The sequence below is a fragment of the Harpia harpyja genome, chromosome 7, assembly GCF_026419915.1.
Source record: "Harpia harpyja isolate bHarHar1 chromosome 7, bHarHar1 primary haplotype, whole genome shotgun sequence".
NCBI lineage: Eukaryota > Metazoa > Chordata > Aves > Accipitriformes > Accipitridae > Harpia > Harpia harpyja.
In genome coordinates, this window is record NC_068946.1 from 18,276,279 (window position 1) to 18,301,487 (window position 25,209).

General features: G+C 41.9%; 1 protein-coding gene across 8 annotated transcripts in view; it reads left to right on the forward strand.

Annotated features, from left to right (window-relative positions):
• The window catches only part of ERBB4 (erb-b2 receptor tyrosine kinase 4), a 666,663-nt gene that overhangs the window by 409,077 nt on the left and 232,377 nt on the right, over window positions 1–25,209 (forward strand). The window lies entirely within an intron of this gene.

Consider the following 25,209-nt stretch of genomic DNA (forward strand, 5'->3'; position numbering starts at 1 on the left):
GAGTGACTAGGAATTTACCCAGAGTGAACATGCCAAACTTGCCAAAGGTGTGAGTTTCAGGCAAATATCATGAACACCACCTTGAAAATAAGAATTTATCACACAGTGCTGTCATCCTTTGTCTTAAAGACATTGGGAAGCCCTTTCATGACCTTTCTTGTGAAGGTGATGAGGAAGACATTTCTTGGCTTTTTATGCATTTCTAACCAAATGGTAGTGTGAAAAAAAGTAGCTGACTCTCTTACAATATGTTTTATTTCAGTCATCTTTGCTAGTTTTGTGCATCTGCTAATATCTCGTTCATCATCATATTCTCTTGTCAAGATTTCAAGGCAGGAGGGAGCTTTCTGACAGCACAACCTTACTATTGCCTGGGGAAGCATATTTTTAGTTTCCCAAGATAATATATGTTTTCTTTTTAGATTCTGCATATTTTGAGACAAGATCTTAATTAGAATTAGTTCTGAACATGATGAAAATGTAAAACCTGTTCATTTCAGATTTCATACACTCAAATTTTTTGCAAGGCATTTTGAGTACTGAAAACTAGTAATAAAGAGCAGAAAATACTCTTCTAATTAAGTAATATACTTACTACTCCCTTTACAGTAGCCTGGTTTAGCAGTTACCTCTTCTTTTCAGTCTCAGCTGGGAACATGTTCTTCTGTGCTTCACTATGCCCTAGAGAATGTTTTTAGCCTAATTGATGGAAGGACACATCTTTTCAGGGCTTGTCCTATGGACTTTTTTAGTGCATGAGACATGTCTAAGTGGGACCTTGGCAAAGCTGCAACTGGACCGTGTTCTGTGACAATATGTGCCTCTGTCGAAACTGGAAGGATTTTGTAGAGGAGGCTGTTTCAGCAGAAGTTACTTTGGGGATTTCCTGACTCTCCCAAGACAGTTCTGATGATGCACTATTTTAGCTCTCCATTTAAAAAATATGTTTTGCTTTGAATGTTTCCCTTTGTAATATATATTAAATTTTTCTAAGGGCAAATCAAAAGGAAATATTTACATTTGCTGAAATGAAGTGCTTCAAGTATTCTGAGAAAGAAATCTTTTTGCCAGAGGAATTTGAATTTTTGACTTTCAGTTTAAAAGACAATGAAGTCAGACTTCAGAATTTCAAATCCCCTGAAAACAGGTCTTACAGTCTTCACATAGCATGGTTATGAAACCATTTCCCATTTTTTCTCTCTGTAGCGGCTCTACAGCTGGATTATTTTCTGATCTAAAACAACATGTCTTCACTTAGTGATTCGGGAAACTAGGCCAGATAATACTAATGATTTAATCCCAAATAAAAATATCACTCATAGATTTATCTCCATCCTGCAGCAATTCAGTCCTGTGCAGTGGAGATATTTCATTGGCCAAACTAGTTAGTACAGAAAATGGTATCGGGCAAATAGAATTGACATAGCTATTTTGGCACTCTCTGGATGCATCAGGATTTGTCAGAAGAGCTTGTAAATACATACTAATAATAAAAATCTCCCATTCCTTTGGGGTCTGGTCCTCATGCTGTACCACTAAGGTTTGTTGGGGCTTTGGCCAAGCCCCTATCTCCTAATGTTTTTAAATCAGGTGAGCCCTGTGTATTTACACAGTGTTGGTAGTAGTAAAACAACAGAATACCCATATTTCTTGCTGGGATGGCCAGCCTGGGAATTCCTGGAAATGCCATCCCAGAAAATTCCTGCATTGGTTTATTGTTTTGGCCAAATCTTCTGAGAGGTTTGTGTAATCATCCCTGCTTTCTGTCCCCATGTTGCAGGATCCAGCAGTCAGTGTGGACCTGCACCTGGCTGTGCAGATGTCTCTGTTCTTTCACTACAACTTTACTGTTTTCACTGTAAAGCACCCAGAAAAGTACATCGATTTCTTTGTTTGTACTGCAGTAGTACCCAGAGATGTACTACATACTGAATATTGGTAGATGGCTGATCAATCGCTGGTGGGTGCCTAGCTAATAAATAAAACACCGGTTATCCATTGTATTTATTTTAGAATTAGGCTGTCCACTACAAATGAGCAAAACTTACTTTACAGTTTGCCACAGGTGGATAAGCCAAAAAAAAGCAGTACATCTTGCACTCTGTGCCTTTTTGGTGTTTTTTCATCTCACATGTTTTACACTGCTTTCCATCTATCAGATCTTTCACTGTTCTGGTCTGGTATTTCTGAAAGAGGATCCAGACCTTTGTGCTTCTGGCTAAGCATTTAACCCCATGGATGTAGGTGTGATTATGCCTTTTTATCAGCTTATTTTTCTTTTCTGTTGTTCGTGTAAGCATTTTTCATTTGCCTCCACCATTTCTTGGTTTAGGAGAGATGTTCTCTTCTGACGTTCTCTTCTAAGAGAGTTTCAAGTTGCCAATGTCCTTTTTTTTTTTCTTCCCAGTGTTATAATTGATTTCAGGAATTCATCAACTCCAGGTGGCAAGTCACTGGAGTGATTTGTTGGATTTGAATCTTCTGTGATATAACACTGAAAAAGTTAATGAAGAGTTCAACCCAAATGTGCTCCCTTCTGCTATGACAAGTGAGCACGCAAACTGCATAGTAATGGTAAAATCTCCCCTTCTGTTGGCATTTGCCGCATGTGGTGCACCACTGGAGTCTGGGGAGGCCTTGGATGGACCATCAGATCCAAGCCCGTGTCTCCTAATATTTTGCAGGATTCTGCTAAATTCCCCAGGCATCCAAGAAAAGCATTTTCATATTACCAGGCCTTTGACTTCTACCATAACCTCTCCAACCCACTTTCCTAGAGGAAGCTATATTTGTGCACAATAAACACAATACATGGCATTCTCAATGGATGCTCTGATACTCTGTACTCCGAAACTCTGACATTCTGTACAGACCCTTTCTACCAGCGACCTCAGTCCACCTTAGATTTCACCTTGTTCTTCCTAAATTCTGCAGGGCAGAGACTACAACGGCACAGCTTTCACTCTGGTTGGTCTGGGGTCTTGTTAGAACTGAAACATCCTGCAGCACTAAAATTAGGTATTTGTGATTACTTGACAGGAGCAATCTCTCTGCTGGTTTATTTCTGACACCATGTCATCAAAGCTCTTCTGAAACAATATGCAGTCATGTGGGAACAGCAGCGTGTTCTCAATACATGGGCAATGCTTCTAGTCCTGACGTGCTGTGGGTTTTGTTCTGGCTTGTTATAAGAAACTACAAAGGAAGCAAGCCTGCCATTACGGAAGTGGGATGGCAGCAGGGAGTATTAGAAAATGCTTCATGTTGGTAGAACTTTTCCAGCTCAAAAAGAATCCAGATTTGGAAGGTCTTCAATTTTGCATGAAATACTGTGGAGGGCTGTGAATGCCGCAGCAATGAAAGCTCAGCTTGTTTCTTTGCTTAAATTCAGAAGGAAAAAGCCCAGGCACAAGAAATGAACTGTAACTAGAAGTACCCAAATAAACTGGGCACAGAAAAATTGTGGTAGGAAATCTTTTCCAATAATAAAGCCTGATAGGCCACGATACAGACTTCAGAAGTATCAAAAAGCCTTTGTCCTGATTTACTTGAAGTCAGCCTGGAGAAAGCCCTTTGGGAATGGACCGTTAGGAGTGTTTTGCAGGTAGCAGTGTGATGCAAACTCCAACTTCTAAATGGCCTTTCTGTGCAACCCTGCCTATGAAGCCTGTGCACATCCAAAGCAGGAGCTTTTCATGTTCATTCATGATGAACAGTTAACATCTGTTCTCCAGAAAAGTGCTTTCATGAACTATTAGGTTGACACTTACTTTGCGTAGCCTATTCAATTGTAAAAAAAGAAACAGAAATCAGAAGCACTGTTCCAAGCATAGTGTATTTAAAAATGTAAATGTGTTGAGCACTGCCTCTGATGTGACCAGGTATGGTGGTCAGAGTCCCCTTCCAGAACGAATGCAGGGAACATCCAGCATGAAAGCTGCTTTATTACAAGTATCTCTAAAGGGCAGTTGGCATTTATCCTGATGGAGCATCTTTTTCCTGAGTGGTGACTTGTGAGCTATCACAGAGAAGGGCGAGTACATTGGAAGGCAAAAATATGTGCTTAAAGGGCAAAGCAAAAGATGTAAGGCTGAATTGGCAAATGCTGTAAATCAGCATGGCTCCATGGACCGAAATGTGATCTTCAGCCATGCTAAGGCCCCAGCACTGATAAAATAAGGGCATGTAGGTCCTCCTAGTTTCAAAGATGCTCTGATTAAACCTGCATGTTGATGGCCTCCAGTGGGCCTGGCAGTAGCCAAATCCTAGTGAGCCACAACAGTCATCTCCACAACCCTTTTATCTGGTGATAACCCTCAGCAGGCGTATGGGAATGTGAAGGGTAGGTCTGCCCTGGGAGTGTTATACCACACGAGGAAACCCCGTGAAAGAGGAATCTGGTACAAGATAATAACCTCCACTAGGACAGCCCTGGCAGCCTGAAGTGTTTAAGGGTGACCTAGACACAGAGCAGAAGGTCTTAAAATAACTCTCTGGGCTTTGCAAGCCAAAGTTCATTGCTTCCCAGCCTCGTGGTGTCAACCCAACAAAGTGTCAACTGTAAATGAAGTGCAAAAGCAGACTTTGAGGTTTGGAGAAAAAGTCAACCTGTTATTGATACTTAGCTATCCCTTTCCAGTTTCACCTATGGTACCAGCTCTGGGGGATATGGGGATTGAGAAGGTGACAGGGTATTTTGTTCATTTTTATTTAAATTTCATTTTACACTGGAAAATGTAACTTTTGAACCAGAGCATAGTTTCTGGGAGAAACATAACACCCCATGACCCTCAGAGGAATAGAAACCTCAATTAGAATCAGTGGTATCAAGAGAGGAAATTGAGAATGCAGTATCACATCTTCCAAGTGGCGAAGTGCTGAGACCAGATGGCTTCAACTCAGTTTTACAAGTACTTACAAGAACATCTGGTTCCTTGAATGCATCAGCTGTTTCACCTCTTTCTGAGCTGCAATAAGTTACTAGTTTCTTGTGTTGCTACTTCTCTTATGCATAGTCCTAAAGTGTGCAAACCATAACTACTTATGCCTGTGATTAATCAAGAAATTAAAATCTTACAAGTTATAATCAGCTTTATTTACTCCAGTCAGCTATAACATTAGGAAAATGTTGTACATCAGCTATTGATAAAAACTTGCCAAGAGAGGCCTCGTTTTGATGAGGAGGTGAGTTCCTGACTATATGCAAAACCATATTCGTGGCTCTGCTCACATTTTAGGAGGCTATTTAATTGCTTCAGAGTTTAAAATTCAATCCAAAAATTAGAGGGAAAAGGGAAATCCCGTGTGGAAACTACTCTTTGTAGATCTTGAGTGTTTTCTCATGATCTTCTCATGATCCTACAGCTCTTACTTCTTTTGTTGTTCATCAGTGTGTTCTATGAAATGAAAAGAAGAATGCTGAAAAGAGCTGATGGTACTAAAATTGCCTAATGGTAGTCGTTTTCACCTAAAGCTTGTTCTTTGTGGCCTTTGCACCAGAAAAATAATGGGCAGATTGCTGCCAGTCTTTATTTCTGGACTACAAGCCTCACAAGTCTGCCAAACCCAGCGTTAAGCAAAAAGCCTTATAGTGTCGAATACTGTAGCTGTAGCTTTCCTGTTTTAAACGTGCTTTCTTCGATGATGCTTGGAATGGATTTCACATCTCCCTGGGCTGAAGTTTTGCTAAGTGAGTGTGTATAAAGGAGAAGGAGAAAATAGGACGTTTTATGTGTTTTGAGTTCTGTTTTGTTTTGCTTCACTTTATTACCTAAAAACCTCTGGTCATAAATAAGTAGGTACAGTGTTTGATCCAGCAGTGTGTAGAAAGTAGGAATCAATGGGAGCTTCATTCTGGAACTGCATCTGAGAGACACGTGAGGAGAGGTGGCAGCGCTTGCATGGTGAGCTGAAAGTACGCCATGTTACCAGCGGGAAGAAGAAAGTGGGTCTTTCATTATTGACCGTATTATTGACTCTAGCATCTGAGATGTGTTTCAGGGACTTCAGATTTTCTCTCAGCCTTTCAAAGCTAACACTCTGCGTCCCTTGAGGAAAAGGCAGCTTCCACAAAACATGGGGCCTGCACACAGTAGTGGTTTTGCACGAGCCGGTAACGCTGGGTGCCTCAGTTTTTCGGGTCTGTGCTCCCGCTGCTGGAAGCATACAGAGTGGAGGGAGGACTTGAGCAACATGGCAAAGCTAGTTGAGTGCCAGGGCTCTTAGTTGGCCTCTGGCAGCAGAGTGATGGCAAGAGAAGAAGCAACTTAGATCAGATAGCTCGTTATTCTGTTGCGTGTCCATATATTCATGGCAGATGTGATCTGAATGGATCCTTCCTGTTACAATGTGTTGATCAAGTAATCTGCCTGGATTACAGGAAGGGGAGGTGTTAGACTGTGAATCCTTTGGGTTTCCCCTGTCTACATAATATAAATGCGGAGTCAGTCTTTCAAAGCTCCGAGTGCCTGCACAACAGGTCTTTTCTCTCCCACTTTCTTTTTTGGTAGATTCATGCTGTTTACCCTTGTCGGTATAAATGAACTGAAGAAAAGCATAACGTTTGATTTTAAAGGCTTAGGTGTCATATTTAGTTTACATATTTGATAAAAGGCATGGTTTTGCATCCTTTGAACAATATACTTTTAGCAGGGCTTATGAAGTTTGGGGGGGGGGGTTTAGCAGTGGTATTTACTCTCTGAATACGGCAGAGCACTAGATTATTAATACAACTAGGAATTGATCCAACAATTTATGAAGGTAGCAACACTGGCATGTATAAGTGCGTTTCATCTAGTCCTTTTGTTACAGCAATAGTGACATCTTAAACTGGAGAGGTTTTGGCAGAGGTTCCCAAGCACTAGGCGTTTCTTCATTTTGTTGTTATTTCTCCATTTGTTTTTAACGACAACCTCTGGCACTCTGACTGATGCCTTCCCTTTGCTACTCCAGAGAGCAGGCATGCCCCTTGAGAGCTTGGCAAGACAAGAAAGTGGATCTGTGACAGGTGCTAGAGCAAAGGACATCATATCTATACCAAGGTTATCTCTCTAATATGAATCCCTTATAGAAGTAAAGCTTTGGAAAAGACCGCTTGCCTGCGTTTACCAAAGATAGGAAGCCCATACCTTAGGCTGCTGTCCTAAATAAACTAGTACTTGTGTCTTCTCATGTCATTTTACATCTTCAACAACTTTTAAATTGGATCAAATCCATTTGTCTTTTTTTACTTGCTTAGACTTTTTAGAAGAATGATTTTTCATTCTTCTCAGACAGCTGAGTTTGAAATGGACTTTTGAAGGATGAGGGTCCTGTCAGTGATGGAGAAATATGAAGTGTCAGGGTCTGGTGATATATCTTCCAGTTAGTCCATCTTTCTCTGTGGGAAGCTGGCAAAAGGCCAATTGCAATAAGCCCTGAAATATTCCCCAACGAGAGCCTGCGGCTCCACTGGAGTCCGCTGAAAGTTCCCATCGCTGCAAAGAGGCACCGTGCTAGGGCGTCACCAGGCGTGGTTTAAAATCCGTCATAAATGAAAATACTGCATGCTTTCATAGATTCGTGGATGTGCTAAGTGGTCAGAAACATTCAAGAACAGAATTTGAGGTCACTGAGAAATGGGGATAGTTTCCAGAGAGCTCATTTTGACATAGAAATCCATCAGTTCATTTTCTATCTGCAGCAGATCTGAGTGGTTGTGAAATTCTGGTCTGCCAACTGATTGCCACTAAATAGTCAGCAACAGCTTTTAGGGAGAGGCAACTGAAATTTTCTATAGGTTTCACATCCCATAAACTTGAAAACTCTCTGGGATTTATCATTAACCAAGTTGGCGTTTTAGTTGCTGTGTGCATAAAGAGATGAAAGTCCCTATAAAATGAACCACATTTAGTAAACATATTGAGGCACAACTGAAATCAAAACAAATCAACTCTTTTGTGGTGTAATAACATGCTACCTAGACCCTTTCAAGGTTTTTCTCCTTGATTATAGGTGTTATCTGCTTCATTAATTTAAGTACTGTTATTGTATCAATCAGGTACTTTGCCAATTTCTAATTGCCAGGCTGGCAGCTGAGTCACTAAGTTATCTTGGCTAAGAAACAGTTCAGGAATGACAGTTATTTGGGTATTAATTTGTTTTCCTAAAGACCTTGATTATTTAAAAATTGACGTGAGTTTCTTGTATTTTTTATTTGCCTTGGTGCGTTTTATTGGCCTTTAAAAGGGTCACTCCATTTATTAGCCTTCAAGTCCATTTTAATAAGTGCTATATTAATAATATATACGAGTACTGATACATTTCAGCAAACAAAAACTTCAGTGCCAGTAGAAATATTTTCAAGTGACCCAGGATTGTTTTATATTTGTTTCAAATTAAAAAACTGTAAAGAACATTTGAAATTGTAGGAAGGTGTGTTCCTCAGCTGTGCAAATAGATGTGAGACCCACTGGATCAAGAATACGTAAAGACCTATACTTGGTGTAACTGCGGCTTGTGATAGTTTGCAGCCAGGTTGATACCCTGTTGGTGTATCACTGTAAAAAAAATTTTTTTTTTTTACATGATTTTATCTTTCAATCCAAATAACACAATAGATATTTTTCCTGATCAGGATTAGCTAGGAGGTGCTGATAAAACCATTGCAGTGGAGTTAAATCTAGTTGTTATTTGAAGGGCATGGTGGCTGGTCGTGCTCATCATGGCATTCATTTCTGGTCCCTGGTGGATTGATTGAAACTCCCATATGCCGAAATAGGCCGTGAGAGGCGTTTCAGGTCATCCACATGGATTTTTCTGGTTTGAAGGGATACACAAGCTCTTCTATGTGTGTCTCTGAGACGTTCTGGTTTTCTTTTGAGCAGGATTTTACTTGTGCAAACAATCACAGCAAATAAATAAAAACATTTGGGAGCTACAGCAAAAGATGTTTGTAGTCTTTGAGAAATCTCACTCGCATGGGGAGTGAAGAAACTCTAAGCCTAAAAGTTAATTTTTCATGCAAGAGAATGTGTAAGGTTCATTACGAGTTTCATCTCTTACGTGTTACCACTGTTTAGTACCACACAAAAGCCATACTCAGTCCTGAAATATTTACTGTAATAATTTGTATGATTAGGCCAGGCTTTGGTTTTTACTGTTGCTAGTACAATACCATTTAAGAACACTGAATGTATTTTATTTAGAAAGGCACTGACACATACACAGGGTTTTTTAGCAATTCATTGAGTCGTAAGCACAAGGTTAATTACACAATGAATCAACAAACAAACAGAAACTTCCGAAGTTGGTACATCCTTCCGCAAATATACAGCAAGGTTAAAAGTTAAAGACTTCTCTCTCTTTCTTATGTGTTTTTCAAGCAGTGAGAGAAGAGTACAGAAGAAATGCATCTTAACATCCCATCCAGTTTCTGCCGTACCTCCTGTCTAGCCCAACAGGCTCTTCAGAAGAGCCCAGTGATATATTCATCCAGACCAAGAACTTGTTGTACCCCTTAGCAACAGGAAGCACATGAAAGCTCTCAGGGCAGGTTTGCACTATTTCTCTTCAGGGTTTCTTTTTAGTTCAGTGTCTTGCTCAGGCAAAGAGCACTGGTTATTTAATGAACAGTTCAAAATTATTGGAAAAAAATCTGAGGTAAAGAACAGCATGGTTTTGGTATCCCTTATGTATAGAGTCCTATCTCTTCCCAACTTCCATGCATCCTGGATACTTGCATTGAATTAATTTCTGAGATAGGTATTACTGGAATAATAATAATATAGCGTGGGGAGTACCTCAGAGGAAAAACACCTCATCCTTGAAGTTACCTGTATGGAACATAATTCTATATTCTGTGGATTAAAGGCACATGCTGCTGATAAGCAAAACTTTCCTACATCAGTGGGATGTTGTTTTATCATTTTCTGATAGGCACAGTCAATTTGTGTATCCGTGTTCGTAGCTGATTGATAGCCTACTGTAACAGCTATACCAAGGGAAATGCTTTTGCCTGTGGTGGCTTCTTCTTTATTGGATTTTTAAGTTACAAATTTAATAAATCTCAGTTTTAATTAACAAAGTAAATACAAAACTGAGTTATGGGTTTAAAGGGAAAATGTACAGGAACCCCATGACTGAACAGAAGATCTGATTCTTTTTTTTCAGCCTTGAGACATATTTAGTCTTCTGTTTATTCTTGTCTGGCAAGAAGCATTTCATATGCTAGGAAAGGTTAATTATTCCTGAAAAGGAATCAAAATCACCAAAGAAAAAAATTCCTAAATTTGTAGTTATAGGTGGTCATTTCATCATCGCAAGGTTGTTCTGCTGTGTATTTGATGTGTGGCCATATTCTCCTTCTGTCTTCTTATAAATGAGTGCAGTGAGTACCTTTATGTTTTTTCTTAGCTGAGCTTTCCTTAAGACCCCTCCAAGTACCTATATGCCATATGGTATGTTTAATTTACAGTATGGGTGCTACTGTGGCGTGCTGGCACTGCCCTTTTGAAGGATGCAAGTTCAAGTCTCAACAGGGCACACTGAGAGTTAGATGCAGGTAAGAGCTGCCAGAACTTCTGATTTCTGTCTGCTCTGCCAGAGGATTTGGCACCTGAGTAAGATGCTGTTACCAATATACTGTGTGGTACAGGGAGAGCGGGCAGCATCGAGGAGAGTTCAGCCTGCTGCAGTGTTCATGTCCAGTATAGTACATGCTGTACTTTGGAAAAGCAGCTGGTGTTTTAGTGGTTGGAGTTGTGTGTTGAACCAACTACCATCTCTGTGTCAGATTTAGGTAACTGTGAACAGAAAGTTCAGGTTTAAGCTTGTTTGGACTTAAATCACCTCTTCCTTAACTCAGAAGCAGGTGAAGAAAAGCAAGTGCAAGAGATGCATCAGCACCCGTGGCAGCAGCTGTTGGGTCCTGATGACACTGACAGCATACTCTTAGAGCTGCTCGGAGCTATATTTTGCATCCCAGACCGGTAAATGTGTGAATCCAGAGATCTCAGAGTGCCTGCTGGAGTCCTGAGTACTTTGTCCCTCTTGTGACAAGTGCTGGCAGGCAGTCAAGGACATTTTCTCCTCTGTTCACATTACAGGAAGGAGCAAGGCTTGAGCTAGCTCAGGCTGAGCTTACATTCAGGCAGGTGGAGTGCTTCACAAGGCTTGAGGAGGAAGACGAGCCTGAGCTCAGCTTGCTTATTCCAGTTCTTGCTCTCACCCAACTCTGCCTTCCCCAATGGTCCAGCCTGCCTCCTCAGAGACAGTCTCACACAAGGCAAATTCATAGGAGAGATGGATGCAGTGGAGATGCTCTTCCCCTCTTGCACAACCTCAGCTGGGATCTGCTTTGGTTGTGACCTGTGCAGTGCTGCTGTGCTAGGCCTGAGCACTGAGCCCCATCGTAAAGAACGTGCTTCCTCTTGTCAAACTACAATGTTTCCTTGGGAAAAGGGGAGGAGAAATATTGCCAGTTGTTTGCAAAAATTCCTTCTACCATTCTTAGCAATGCTAAGCTCCCCTGGAAAGCACCTGGCAGCTTTTGAGTGAAAAATAACCAAACATCCAAATACTGCAGACCAGAGTTGGCAACACACGTGCACCCCATGCAGTGCCCCAGCGTGGGAGCTTTGTTGAACCATTGAGTGGTATTAAGTTAGAAGGGTGCTGAGACAGGAGACTGACACAGTCAGTGGGAAAACTTTGTTTGGAAAAAAAAAAAAGGTACCTTAAGAAGCAAAAAAAAAAAAAAGCCCCAAACTCATAAGTCCATTATTACCAGTGTGGTTTTAAGCGGATGTTGGTCCAATTCACCTGAGAGTACTAGCTCTTTCCAAAATGCACATGTACCAGCAGTGTCATTTCCAGAGATCACTCAGACATGCCTCTGCATGTGGTACCCCTTGCTCTGGTACATCATCAGAGGTTCGTATGTGTTACATGTTTTAGGAATTTCCCCTTTTTCTATGTGCGAGGAGATGGTTTTGTTCATGCGCAGGCTGTGATTTGTGCTAATGGTATGACCCAGAAGACCAAGGTTGAACTTTATGTTGTGCCTTGTGGAGACTTTTTTACCTCCTTCATCCCCTCCTGGGTTAACCCAGAGGCAGAGGGGCTGGAGGTGGTCCCACCAGCTGCTGTGCGATGGGGGCACATCGTCTGGCTTGTCAGTGGGGATGGCCAGCGATGCTGCACCACTGCGTTGTGCCCCAGGCTTGGCTCCTGGTGGGATTTCTCCACAGGTGCTTGTGTCTGCAGAGCTCAGGGGATTGCTTGCTTGTCCCTTGCTAGTGATTTACAGGTGTTTCCATCTGACACATGGGTCATTCACAGGACCCTTTTCTAAGAATTTAATTCTAAAATGGTGTAAAACAGGGGAAAAAGGGAAGGGCAAGATATTTGTGTACATTAAAAGATGAAAGCCAGTGATTAATGGGCTTAAAACCCTGGAAAAGATTTTGCTCACACCACAGTGCTCAGCCTAACTGCCGTTTTCAATCCCTTCCCTGCCAAGCGCTCGGTGGAGTTACCCACCTTCTCTCTGTCCTCTTGTCTGACATGCTTTGCAGCACCAGGATTCCCCAGATTACCGTGGGGCCCCTCGCCCTGCAGGAGTGGGAATATTCATTCGAGCTCGCGATGGGAAAATGAAAGCTTTTAATAGAGTAGGTGAGACATCGGTGATGGCTTTTAACAAACTGCCTCTCTTCTCCAGGTCTCTGGGTGAGACCACTAGGCTTTTGCTGTCTTCTGTGGCTCAGAGAACAGGCAGAAATGGGCAGGGTGACACAGGGGAGGGTGCTTTGGCAGCAGCTCCCGTGTGGGTGCCACATGCTCTGCAGCAGAGGCTGCGGTGGGGCAGGGGGAGGAAGGCTGTAGCAGGGAGGAGGGCTGCTTCCCTGCAGCGCTCTGGGACCAACACATCCTTGGCTGAGAGCCCCCCGTGTGTGTGCCCGTGTGCCTTTGGAGGGCAGGGTGGGGCAGGCAGGGAGGCTGTGAGTGAGCCCCAAAGCCAGGAGAAGACCTGGAGAAGAGCAGGGAGCTGGCATATGGGACAATTTGGGATGAGAAGGAGATTTTCTTATGAACGTAGGGAAGCTCCAGGATGCAGCTGCTCGTAGCCACCAAAGTTTGTCAGACCTATAGAGGTGGACTGAAAGAGAAGGCCGCCTTCATTAGGAGGCAGCCTCTAACGAGGTGTGGGGAAGATGGTTTGGGAGCCATTTTATTTTCCTCTCCTGTCATTGTGTCTATGGAATCAGTTAGTTGCTTTGAGCACCCGCCCAGGCGCTGAGCGTGTGGGGAGCTGTGTCTCAGAGACTAGCTAGTAAATTTGACAGGCTTTTTATTTTCTTTTATTTTCATTTAAACAATTACATCACATCTCCTTACCTTCTTTTGGCTGTAATTAGAAATCCTGTGGAATTAAGAACCATTAAATTCATTGAGATTTCAGCCTTGGGAATTTGCCCAGAGGCACACAGCTTACAGACCTTCACAAGGCTTGGCTTTCCTGGAGTCGTCTCCCCCTCCCCTGCTTCTTCATCCAAGCCATTTTACAAAAAAAGGAACCATCTTTTCAATTTTGCTAATTAATTGCTCTTGCCAAGCAGCAGATGTTTTGTAGCCCTTGAAGACCAGGAATAGCCAGGTATATAACTTCTGCAGCCTTACACTGACTGCCTATGCAATTTAAGCAAGAACAACTTCTGAAGCTCAAGAGAAAGACAAGCTATTAAAGCCAAATAAAGCATTATAATAACTCAGAAGAATATGTTTTTCCCCCTATATTTGATTGGATGAATATTCCTGTCCCTTTACCAACATTTATTCAGTACTGGGGCACAGCACTCACTGAACTGAGAAAAAAAATTATCATTTAGGATATCTCTTATGATTATTTATTTATTTATTTATTTATAAATTGTGTCCGAGATGCATCAACCTTGAAAGGCAATGGTAAGAAAAGCCACAAAGCTAACCATGGGCAATGCAGGGGCAGAGATTCAGGCTTGAACCCTACCCCGCCAAGCCCTGAAGCCAGGAGAACAGCTGCTTTGTTTTGCTCTCAGTGACTCTGTTCACAGCCTATGGTCTGTTTGTGTGCTCTCCCTCTCTTGTGTAGGGTTATTTGGGAAGCTCTTTGGCAAAAAATTACTAAGACTTGTTCTTAATGCTAAGGATAGCAGTTAGTATGACAGAATTGGTGGGTCTGGGCACTTACTCTTCCCTCCTGTTGTCTACATTATTAAAAATGATCTCACTGAAATAAATATCAATCAGTGCCAGCTGCAGTTTAGCTAGAGCGTAGACAAGAACAAACTGCACTTTTGCTGCCTGCCGACAGAAACTGTTTGGACTAGTTTAACTGCAGAGTGGTAAAATGCTGGAAGGAAACCAATCCTTTTTCCAGGAAGAAAGTGTATTCTGCTATCAGATACGACAAGGAAAGCAACACTTGCTCCTAAGAAGGTTGTATGGATACAGAGCAGAAACGAGTTAGAAAAGGGACTGTCCACCATGTGACAAGCCATTACTGAGAGCCGAGTATGTCCTCTGTTAACGGAGACCTAGATCTCACTGCAGTTTTACTTCTGTCACTCCAGGCCACAGCATCATTCCTGATCTACTGCATCGTAACTGCGAGCAGCTTGGATTCGATGCAATTCTTTTACTGGGAAAAGAAAGAGGTGTGTTGGGAGAATGTTTGCAACCATGTTGGTTACAATCAAAATATTGATGGAAAGAAAGAAGAGGATGTTTTCATTGTGGCTTTTAAAAAGCTAAATGTGTAGGATGAGGTGTTTTTAAAATCAGGATTGGTGGGAGATGAGAAGGGCTCATATTTAAGAGCAGGCAGAAGAACTAGGGAACACTTGAGGAGAGAGATGGTAGTCTCAAAAAACTGAATGAACTAACCCTGAACTCTCTCTTGTGCTTAGAACCTTGTCACCCATTCCTTTAGCTCCCCGTATCCAAAGTAGTTATTTTGGCATGAATTCACATGTGCTTATTTGCCTCACCTAAGCATCTGGTTTGAGGTTAATAGTTTAAGGAAAATTGGCCTGAATTCTGGAATTTTTTTACGTGACAGCCACATTTTAGTTGTTGCCATGGTATCACTACTACCTTATAATAGATGCACAGAAAACGGGCATAATTAAGGTTCAAAAAGGGTGCGGTCAAACATGATGATCACAGAAGGCACACGAGTTTTGGGAAGGGAGAACAGTTAGCAGGAGCATGTCAGCTGTGTTTCCACAGGGTTGGTGGCTCAGCAGCGTGGACAGGTTCCCTGTCGTCAGATTTGAAACCTGAACTGAATGTGCATGCGCAAGCAAGAAGCAGGACTGACAGTGACCTCCTAGCAATTATAGCAGTTAAAGGGGAAAAAATATGAGTTGGGATACTTGAGGCTCAGACCTTATCAAACTCATTAACTTACAAAGAAGGCCTTACTGATTGCTGTTATTAACATGCATGTTTCTCAGTTTACAGGCCTTCTTTTGGCTATCTGGCTGTCCCCAGGCACAGCGCTGAGAGGGCAAATGCCATCCAAAGTCCTTATGGCTCGTAGGAGCCAAAGAAGAGTCACTTCACAGTCCTCTGTGCGGGAGGAGGATTTTCAGCATGTCATACGCACAGTTTCAGTACAGGAGAGCCAGGGAAAGGCACAGGCACTTCCCACCTCAGACAAATTTCAATTAAAATTCCTCTTCAAAGAGTCGACACCATATCTCAGGAGAGGTTAACAATGTGGTATGGAAATGTGAGAGCGTACTTGAACAGATCCCATATAGAAATTTTAAGCTCAGCGGACACAGACTCCTCTTTCAAGCCCAGAAAAAAGATTAGTTAGGTTATGCAATTGCTGGAGCTGGCATAAAATCAGCTGCATGCCAATTACCAGCCTGTATGCAAATGCTTGTACTGAAACGCAGGATGCAGCTGGATGTGGGTCTGGGCACCCTTCCAGGATTATTCCAAGCCACATTATGACAGTTTTGAAAGAGAAGGGCTCTACGGAGCCAGTAATTTTTTACAGCCTTTCAGAAAATGGAGGAAATTACCACTACATCCAGATCTTAACTATTTTTTTTTTGAAGGGAGAAGGAATTTCTGCATGTTGATGCCAATCAGGATGTACTTGAGGCACTTGTGCACCAAGACAGAAGGCCATCAGTCTGTTTGCCAAGTGCATGGCCTGAGTGCCAGATGTGCTTGGGATAGAAAGCAGGCTTCTTGAATTTGTCAGTGGTTGTATGAAAAGAATTTAAAAATATACCATCAGATAATGCCAGAGTTGAAGCTCCTGGGGATGCTGCAGGGAACCCTGCTGCATTCAGATGCCCCTGGCCCTGCTGAGGTTTCTGTTCCTACTGCTGTTTGACTTCCACGTGAAAAGCCTGCTTGGAAAGGGTGCAGCAGCAATGGCAGACAAACTGTCGGGCAACATTTACTTCCAAGATGCCTCTTGTAAAGAGCTGATGCCAAGAGAACAGGGACATGGTAGTCTCACAGTTACATATCTCAGCAGATGGAAAAGGTAAACTGAGAGCTGCCACCAGCAGACATGAAACATTACAATCAAAATATTATATAGCAAATGGCCTGACAAGGTGAGGCATTTAAAATGCTTGTGTCTGTCTTGGCAACACAGAAGTGTATCAGTCAAAGTATGTCGCCTCATCCTGTGTGGAGAAATATGAACATCCTATGAGAAGAGAACTTTGTAAAAAGTTTAGGGGGAAAAAAAAAAATAAGTACACTCAGTGCCTTTTCTCAAGTTTGGCCCACATAGATGTTGTGAAATGTAAGGTAGTCTTCAGTGGAGAGCTGGTTTCCTTAAGGGTTCAGTTTGGCTCAGTGGACCTCCTATCTATTATGTGGCTCCAAGCACCAGCTTCCACTTTTTCTGGCCTGGAATAGGACGCTCTCTCCACTGCTGCCCCATGTTTCTTCAGACTCCCTTGATTGTGGCTGCCTGCCCTTGAGATCAGGGAGGGAAGGAGGTGTGATGAGTCCCTGTTGGAGCAGTGGGACAGTAAGGTTTAGGTCTCAGTATCATACACCAGGACTCTGAACTAGCAGAACAGCTGGTCATAGGCAAAGGAGGACGGTTGAAGGATCAGTCTGCAATCTTACTCCCAGGAAGTCTTGACTGGTGGTTCTCTGTAGAGTTTGTGGGTGAATCTGCAGCCAATGGAAATGTCCTGGAGGCACTAGGAAACTCCTGGAAGCCATTGATGTTGTAGGGCTGGCAAATAAACATACTTCCCCTCAGGAGCAGAAACCATTCATCTGGAGAAACACATCAATCACAGCAAAAGCTCTAGAGAAGTAATGAGGAAAAATGAATGTGAAACCATCATGGTGAGCCAGGAAGGGTGGCTTGGTTGTGCCTTGTTGCTGCACTTTTGCAGAGGCTGATGAGTGTGACAGATGAAGGAGTTGTTGCAACTATAGGGCATGGGTAGCATTTCAAGAGGGCGGAAGAAGTGACACTGAGGTCTGTTCAGTCTTCACTGAACAAATTTGGAGGATGCCTGACACAGAAATCAGGGGCTGTGTCATGAAAGACTGCAAAGCAAGTGCTGATACAGCTGCTTTGGGTTATTACACCAGATTATGTCCCACAGGATGCTCACCATGAAAGATGACCAGACAGCAGAAATGAATTCCAGTACTGGGGTATCCATCAGAGCTTCCAGCTTTCTGGAGCCTGCTGGGACACCAGGGAGACTTTGTTTGCCCTGTTGGTGCACCCAGTGTGCTGCACATCATCTCCCCTTCTGCACCTTCTGCTGGCTTTCTGCCGAAGAATAAGAACAGGGCAGAAGAGAGATGATTTATTTTGGATTCAGCAGGTTTTAGTAACTTTCGAATAATCAGATGCCCGCAGCTGTGCTTCCTTGCTGAAATCCATACTCAGAGGTATGTTTTTTGGAACAACTGAAAGGTAAGCGCTGCCAAGCAATGGTGTGTTATCAGAGGACTCACTGAAGAGGCACATACCAGCGCACTGCAGAAATGGCTCATGTCTTTCTGAACGCGCAGGCACTGCTAACCGGGACGCAGATATCCCCATCAGGTAGTGCTGTGCTACCTGAATGTTAAGTCATGGCTCCTGTGAATGAAATGACTGCTCATTTCTGACTGTTGGTGTATTGCCGCTCTTACAGAGCTCAAGAATGTGCCTTCTGGGGTGAGCTAGTGATGTGTCATGCTCTCCATAAACAGTAATTTGAAACTCATCAGTGCTTCATTGCAGTGACTTAAATGAATGCAATTTTCTTTTTGCTAACAAAAATAAAAAGATCGAAGGGCGACAGTTCTTTCATGCTGAAAGCTGTAATGGTTCTTAGTCCAGATGTCCCCTTTGCATGAAATGGGGGACAGTGATGGTGACATAGGTTCTGTATTTCAAATACTGTAGCACGTACTTTCTTTATATATGCACGTGACATGCTTTTAAATATATGTTATGTTCCAGATGGGTGTTTTGCATCACCAAATGCTTATCAGTAGATAAAAGTTTAAAATGAAGTGTGCTTTTATAAAAATGGAGATAATGGATTGCTTATGGAGTGTTGTAAGTACTGTGGTCATAGATGATTAACAATCATAGAAGGACAAAATAATTTAGGTTGGAAGGGATATCTGGAGGTCATCTGGTCCAATCTTCTGCTCAGAGCAGGACTAACTTCAGACAAGGATCAGGTTGTTCATTGTTTATGAAAATCTCTAGAGATGGAGATAGCACTACTTCTCTGGTCAGTCTGCTCCTGTGCTTAACCACTTTTGCTGTGAAGAATATTTTTCTGATGTCTAATCAGTGTTTCCCATGTTGCATCTTGTGCCCATTGCCTCTTGTCCTTAAGCCGTGCACTTCTGAGAAGAGTCTAGCTCGGTGTTCGCCTATAGCCCTCCTTTAGGTAGAGGCAGTCTGCAGTTAGGTGTCCCTCCTCCTCAATCATCTCTTCTTCAGGCTAGACAAGCCCAGGTCCTCTCACCTCTCCTCACGTGACAAGTCCTCCAGCCCCTAACCAGCATAGCGGTCCTTCCCTGGGCTCTCTTGTAATTGGGCAACAACTGTGTTGCACTCAGGTGCCCAAAACCAGACCCAGTGCTTCAGATGCACCTTCACGAGTGCCCAGCAGATGGGCATCATCACCTCACTTCGACCTACCTGCTGGCTCAGCTTCTGCAGCCCACTATGCGATCATCCTTCATCACTGCATGGGTGTACTGCTGACTCATGTCCATCTTACCACCCACAAGGACCGCCAGGCCCTTTTCTGCCTCTCTCCCCGATCTGGAGAAACCCACAGGAAGCCACGTGGATTGTTAAAATGTTATATCTGTTAATCTACCTGTCACCCCCCCCCCAAATTATATTAAGAAAACAGTAGTCAAGCACTTGACTGCTAAAATCAGGATCAGAATTTGACTGGACAAAGAAGTAAGGCAATTAGCATCTCCTTCTGAAAATTAATATCCCTGTAACAGAGTCAACATATTACATGAAAGCTCCTCACCTGCAAAGTCAACAGGGTCAAACAGCTTTCAAAAGCTAGCGATGAGAAAAGAAGCAAACAAATGAGGTGGGTAACATTGTAAACAGCTACTGCTGCTTCTACAGTTAACGTCTGCAAAGGAAATGCTAGAGCTAAGGCTGGTCATACAGCTTTATGTCTACCCTGTTATTAATTAACATCAAGGATATGTGATACTGATGGCAGGTGTATGGTTAACAAAAGCAGTGTTGGTTGGAATCGGTACATCTTTTTATTCTCTGTTGTCAAAGCAGAGTAATTACTATAGGAGCAGGAAGCCTCCTCCAGAATGGAGGGGAAGGAGATGATTTAAATGTAAACCTGGGCCTAAACACTTTGGAGAATCAAGATCCAAGTAGGCAGAAGCTGCTGTGATCATTGCATGATGAGTTAAATTGAGCAGCCGCTAGGACAAGTGAATCTAGCTGGATTATGGAGAGAGACCATTTCCTTTAGCACAAGCCAAGTGTGTTGAGGAAAACAAAATTATACTTAAGAACAGGACTGTTTCTTGTGAAAAGAAGCACATCTTAAATTTACTTTATACCCAACTGTTTTCTTCCCTTTTGGATGGGTGAGGCAGTTTTGTGTTACTTGTTTGATTCAGCTGTTTCTACTCTCCTCCATAGTATTTTGGATTACTTTCTCCATGCCCTGAACCCTTTGGGGCCATTTTATGTGCCCAGTGGTCTCAGTAACTGCTCAGGGTGCAAGGTGAAATGGGACCCATTAGCCTGAGACAGACTTGCGCTTCCCCGAGAATAAGGTAGTCATGGAACAAATAACTCTGGCACTTTACTGCAAAGGGCTGGGATAATTCGCAGTGTTGTTTCCTTTTATAAAGTAACCAGCTAAATTATTTGGTGTCTTAAATTTTAATAAGGCTGCAGGAAGGAAGAATTCAGGGCATGCACAGACAGAGGAATAATCCGAGCAGATACAAATGTCGTCTTTGAGTTGGTTTAATATGGCTGAACCCATTCATGAAACAAATGCTCTCTTTGGGGAGATCACTAAAGAAAGGGTTGACTAGAGCCTGTTGTCCTTTAATGAAGTAGCTAAATGACTCACAAGGACCGTGTGAGCCCATCTTCACACACATTTGCGGTGAAATAGTGAAAAGGGTACCCCATCAAACTCAGTGAAAGGTAATCAGATGACTCCATTTTTATTTAAGCAGCAAAATAGGTAGCTAGATTTGGAAGATTTATGCTCAGGTGCTACAATCCAGTGTTCTCAGTTATTCAGCAGTTGGAAGTATAGACCCACAGGCTGCACATAACACTGCTTTTGATAGAAATAAAGAATATCTTGCTGTTACCATCAAGCCTTGAAACTGACTTCCAGCTAATGACCCAAATAATCTTTACTTGAAATTGTATAATCGAGATCGAAGGCTGTCTGGGACTTCTAGCTGGTACACAGATTCCACATCCATGAGCTTTTGAGTATGGTCATTGAGCTGAAATGGAGAAGGTTAAAACTCTCATTTTCATTACCAAGCTCCCCCCATCTCCCAATACAAATGTGACATTTCAATTTTACACAGTCCAACTCTTCTTAAATCATCTGTATAAAAACTTCAGATCTTGATTGATGATGGATGAGCTAGTGTCTCCTAGAGCACCCAGTTCTCATTACCCTTTAAGACACAGCTTATTAATGATGGACCTGAAGTGCTTTCCCAGTGGGTCATCAGCAATCAGCTGTGCTAAGAGATCAAAAGACTTGGTTTGGCATGAAATTTCCAGGCCAAAGCCATTTTCAGATAATGCATTCAGCATCTTGGGTGAAATATGACTGTGTTTTGAGAGTGTTACAGTATCTGACAACAGATTCCCATCACCTGGGTGATGATGGCGAAGACGCAGCCCTGTCAGCATGCAAAGATGCTTCAGCTCTAATGGAGACTGACCTTGGAAGTTAAGGTATCATCACCATGCGTTATATAATACGTTATGTCCAGAGTATACCTGTGTATGGTGTAAAAAAGACAGCTGTTTCCTTAGCAGACAATCAGCTTGGAACGTATAAGATATCTTCTGTTTTGCTTTTAAAGAGGTTACAGTGGACAGGCCCAACAGTTTTCCCTAATTAATTCCTTCCCCTTTCTCTGCCGACTTTAGAGCTAGTTATTTTCCCTCTCACTATGCCTTCTTCCAGTTTATTGTGCCAGCTGGCTTCATAGCACCAGGGAAGAGCTCTTAATTTGCCACCTTGAATAGCAATAGCAATTTTATAACCAATTTTATAACAATTTTAGAACCAGATTCTACTGCTAAATAGGTGCCTACTGCCCCCACTGCATATCAACACACGCTACTTACTTGCACTTAGGGATGCATTGCGCAATGTGAACATGTTTTGCCAATTTAATCCACATTAGAAATTAGATAACAGACCATGAGGGATTACACTGTACACAAGAAAAAGTCAGCTGAAGAAAATGCCTTTTTAACAGATGAAGAAGAGTTCTTTCTATCTCCGGTCTAAACAGACAACACACTTGCAAAGCTAGTGTTTCTTTACCTTATTTACAGTGATCTTAAGCTTCTGGTGGCTGGTAACGCATTTTCACTGACTCCAGGTCAAACTCATTCTATTAGAATAGATGGTATGAATTTAGCCCCTTTTTGAACTCAGCAGACTAAGTATAAATTGTGTGTGATGTACCTATCCGTGTTCATGGCACTTTACGGAAAGTGTAAGATACTTGTGTTTGATGGTTGCCAGAGACCTGTATGTTTCTATTTCCCCTGTTAGTATTTTAAGTATTGTACGGTAGGTTACCAAAATTATGTGGTAATGGTTCTGCTTCATCACTGGGCTAATGGAAGCAAGCAAATAGCAGATACAATGGATAATACATTTCTGATTTAGCTTCCTGAATAAATAACCATTTAATAGAATTTTAATAATATGCAGATATAAATTGGACTTGATAATCTTAAAGGTCTTTTCCAACCTAAATGATTCTATGAATCTATGATTTGGCAGCAATAAGCATAATAATGACAGAAGTCAGTGGCCAGTGTACTTGCTCATTTATTTTCATGTAACTCTAGTTACAGATTTATACTGCTTTTAAGCCAGTAATGTAGCTCAAATAAGGGAGATAAGATTTTGCATTCACTTCAGAGTGAGTGGCAAAAGACCTTGGACCTACTCCTTTGCTCAGAGCACCGGCTGCAGCCCTAGTGCCAAAATGGGAGATCGTGGTACTCTTAAGTGTGGCCATCAGTACCTTACAAGAAGGCATCCAAAATTGTCTTGACATCTTAAGGAAATCTTTTCCCAATGAAAGCTAGAGGGACTTTTGCTTCAAAATCCCCCTTTGTAACTCTGTGTCCCTGAGCAGCATAGAAGTCCAAGTGTAACATTTGCTGCCAGCGTGGCACAGTAGGTATTTCAGGCAGCAGCTGATAGAGCTGAGTGCTCTGCCTCCTGTCCCAGGCAGCAGTGTTGTACTTAGACTAACAATTTTCCAATGTCACAAAAAATTGTTTTAGAAGACAAGAATACTCTCCCCAAAATGGTATTTAAAATACGTTCCACTGTGCACAATCCTTTTGAGTGCTGCTTTGGCAGGAACTAGCTTCTTCCTTCACAGTAGAAATTACAAAACTCACTAGGAGACTTGTCATTCTCCTTCCTCCTCCAGCCTCGGAAAGAGCTGAGCAAAGAGGCACCTCAGGTGTTGCACGCAGGAAAAGAAAGCTCTTTTTGCCTGGCTTCCTTTGCTAGCTCATCTGCATAGGCAGAGGTGCCTGCCTTTCTCCTCCTGTTTATTGTTTAACTTTATCTCTCACTTTCAGTCCTGTAAATTAAAATGAGATGATGACTTGATGATGATGAGTTTGTTTTACAGTAACTCTATTGTATATTGATTACATTTTTGCTTCATTTGCTTAACATGGAACAAGGTTTATTAGGACTTTCCAGGCATTGTTCTTGCTAAGAGAGGGCAGGGAAGTGCAAAATGCATTTGAGTTTAAGTCTGAAGCCAATGCATCTGTGCTGATTTACACACGCTGAGGACTCAGCATAAAGAAAAGCAGGATAGCAGGTTGGAACAGGAAGGTAGAAAGGGAATGAATCTGGATCCCATAGAGCAGGAAGAGTCAAGCACCAGTACTTTAAAGATTGTACTAAACTTTGAACTCAGGCTTATTAATATCTGTAAGAGCCTATCTTTGATATTAGTACTCAGGTTTATTAGTGCCTCACTGCATGAATAGACCTGTAAACTTTAATCCTGTCACCTATGAAAAATGTAACAGTGGAGGGCAAAAAAAAGATTCTGCATCATGTTTTTGGGGAAGGGCAGCAGGAACAGCGCTTATTATTCAGTGATGAGGGAAGTCAGAGCATTCTCCATGTTTGCTTTTAATAAATCACAGGGAAAGCTATAAGCTTTCCTTACAGTAGAGAGGGAACACTTTCTGGTTACTTTTATGCTGAAAAAAGTCCTTCTCCACAAATTGAAAGCTATTAGAATTACTTTTAGAGTGAGGTGCTGCCTGCTACACAAGAATGCCTCAAAGTTCCTAGCAGAAAAGAAAATTTGATAGGTATTGTCATGAGTGAATGCTCTAAAATCCAGAAATTTTGCCAGTGGCAGGTGTTCAGATGCACCAACTGATAGTGACACTGTTTGGAATTGTGTGCAAGTGTTTAAGAAGCTATGAATGTAGATTTTACAGTTTTTTGTGGCTTGTTAGATATTATTTTTAATCAAAATCTGGGCCATAATGGATTAGGTAATCCTCTATAGCTGGGACAACACAGAGAAATCATCACTAGTCATGTTTTCAAGTGTTCTTCTAAGTCCCATTTTTTCCCCAGAGCAGAATTGCTAACAGATGCTGCATGGGTTTTTTCAGGGATCATAAGAATATCATACAGACAGATCATTGCTATATCTCTAATCTGGACTCTTTTCTGTATAAGATTATTATTATTATTATTGTTTTCATTTTTAAGCCCCTTTTCAATGAAAAGCCAAGCTTTTAAACCAGAGGTTTCTAAGAAATAGTAATACTCTGAACTGATTAATATGGTGGAAGGATGTATTTACAGATGATCCTTTATTTAATATGTTCTTTTCTTGGGGGCTACCTCCTCTACATGCTGTGGCCTGTAAACCCTGAAATTTAAAAAAAAATATAACGCAGTAATTCCTTCCTTGTTGTTTGTCAACTTGAACATTCCCACTACAGCTTTTAAAGGTTTTATTGGGAGATGAGGACTATCAGATGACCTTAATCATTGCTACCATAGTCAAGATTTACTCTTAATGTCTCTGTGAGAAGTGTAACACTCCTGACTGTATAGCACCACTTAATGTCATTCTAAGGTGACATTAGTAACTAACCTTCAACATTTCTTTGCTGAGGCTTGACTCTCTTGTCACTAAGCGGTGCAGGAGGTTTTAGCTGCATAACTCCTGTTAACTTTAATGAAAGTCACATGGATTATCCTCTGCTTTGGAAATACAAGAGCCAGGTTAAGTAGAGAAATTGTGAATCTGAACAAGAGCTTAGAGGGTAAAAAACCAAGTTATTGCTCCAGAGAAAACCCTCGTGCTACAACCAACAACTGTAAGATCATTTTCATGTTGAGATTTGACAAATCAAGTCTTTAAAGATAGGGCAACAAGCCATTTTTT